The following is a 2500-nucleotide window of genomic DNA, read 5'->3' as shown; positions in this document are numbered from 1 at the left end:
TCACTCACTCACTCACTCACTCACTCACTCACTCTCACACACACACACACACACACACACACACACACACACACACACACACACACACACACACACACACACACACACACACACACACACACACACACAAAAACACGGCTGTACCTGTGTTCTGTGTGACTATTTCTTGTGCTCTATAAGATGGCAGTGTCAATTTCCCTCTATGCATTGCTCTTGGTAATATTGACCCATTCAGAATTTTGAATTTTATTAGTGAATGTCATGTGAAACAAAAAATTTATCAAGAGAAATTTTATAAAATATACTTCATACCTGCTTGAAATTTAAATTGTTCAAGGTTTACTTACCTATATAACATACTAAGTGCATAGTATTTGCGATTAAGTCTATGCCTCACAGAGCTACAGCATTGAAGCCAACAAACCTCCTGCACATATATGTTAACAGTAGGAGTGGCTTCCCTTTGATAATTCTAGATGCCTTATGGATTGCGCAGTATGTTTTATATCCCCTTCACTGAGCTGTGAAGATGGGCGTCAACACTAGTCATTTTAGTTACAAGTATAATTTCCAGATATATCAATTGCTTGAATTTACCGTAGATATGGATAGCTAAAAATAGAACCTGAAATAAAATCCTAAACATTTGATATTATAATTAACATTTATTTATTGATTGATTGATCTATTAATTTTTTAGGAAAATAAATTGTGTATTTTGTATTAAAAAAAAAAGAAAGTATCATTCAGTTTTAGAAAGATCAATTAAAAAGGAATGCACTAAAAAGATACAAATATCCAGAGATTGAGTCCTATACCCCCCGTGTTTGGTTTTCATATGAATACCCTTGGTTAGGAATCCTTGTTGCAGGATACAGCTTGGTTCCTTGTTTTGTGGTAGACCACCTCAGTGTATCATTAATGTGTATCCTTACTGAAACAGATACAACAGTATTACCTTTATAATGCTCAACTGGCTTGAAACTACCTGAAATAGATGAACTTCATTATGTCTTTGCACATGATGGGCATCTTGATTTAATGTTAGTTTTCTTTGATGATTATCCATAGAGGAACTGAACATTTTGTGTGTGTGTGTGCGTGCGTGCGTGCATGCGTGCGTGTGTATTATATATATATATTATATATATATTATATATTTATATATATATATATATTGTAAATTTATATATATATTATATATTTATATATATATATTTATATTTATATATATATTATATATATATTTATATATATATTTATTGATATATATGTATGTATATGTATATATATATATATATATATATATATATATATACATATATATAAATTAAAAGAATTATATATCAGAGGGTAACTCAGTGATATAAAGTAGCATGGTGCATGGAAAGCCTGTGTTGTAGAGGAAAAGATGGGATTTGGCTGGATGAAATGTACAATTCTAGAATTGTTTTTATACCCTCACTACATTTCATTTTTAAGAAGAAAGAGAAGGAAGGCATTAGCTTAATCTTGCCATATTATACATGACTGACTTATAGGCCAGTATTTAGTCACAGGAGTTAACTCACTTGATCACCTCTTTGGCATTCTAATTTTCAAGAGTGTATTTTTATATTACAAAAACTGTATCTCCTATTCTTAATCATTACCATTTCTAGTATTCTGTATGAATATGACATTACAATTTTCATCTGGGCTCCCTTTAATGCCATAGAAGCTGAGGAAGGGAGCAGCCACCCTTCATGATTATTAACAACACATTATTATTGCAGTTAAGTTTGTGAACTAGTGATATGGATACTGTGATAAAAAAAAAAAAATGTAGAGCCATTTTGTTATTTCTCTCCAAAAATGGGTATTGTGTCTGAGTTCAAAATTTTACCTCTATTCTGCATATAAATAGTGATTTTGCCTGGTTGCAGTACCATATATAAACAAGAATCTTGAATAGCTAGTCTTAATAGTAGGGGAAGGCATGATGTACATTAGGAAAATAATTTGCTGGTCTTGGAATTTAGTATCTCAAAAGCCACTTTTGACGAGGTACCTGTCCTCCATAGTTTTTATTCAGTTTTATAGTTACATATAGCTCTGCAAATATTTTGCCACCAAGAGGTTAACCAAATGCCAATGGGCATGACGTGTACGTACGTGCTATGCCCACTGTGAATTACTTGTTTGATTGTTTTTACACACAGATGGCTACACTTGTACTAAGTCACTAATGAGCCAGTTACGAGTCCTGTCTCGCCCATTTACCCTTTTGTTTGATTTACGAATATATTTTACGTTATCTTATTTTACTGTTATTAATGTTTATAACATTATAGTAATTATAATGTTTATAATACCATTGATATTCATAGCACTAGTAAAAAATATGTTTTTCCTGCAATTCAAATCAGGTAAGGTCACAAGGTCCATTAATTGACTCCTTTGTGGCTAAGCACTAGCAGAGCCATCTATGTGCAGACATTTCACAACAAAAATATAGAAA

At 32.0% G+C, this 2500-nt stretch overlaps 1 protein-coding gene across 2 annotated transcripts in view; it reads left to right on the top strand.

Moving 5' to 3' along the window:
* The window catches only part of LOC125027986 (collagen alpha-1(I) chain-like), a 12053-nt gene that overhangs the window by 1644 nt on the left and 7909 nt on the right, over positions 1–2500 (top strand). The window lies entirely within an intron of this gene.

This window comes from Penaeus chinensis, chromosome 8 (assembly GCF_019202785.1).
Source record: "Penaeus chinensis breed Huanghai No. 1 chromosome 8, ASM1920278v2, whole genome shotgun sequence".
NCBI classification, from domain to species: domain Eukaryota; kingdom Metazoa; phylum Arthropoda; class Malacostraca; order Decapoda; family Penaeidae; genus Penaeus; species Penaeus chinensis.
Note: the sequence above shows the minus strand (reverse complement) of the source record. Positions and strands in the feature narration are given on the sequence as shown.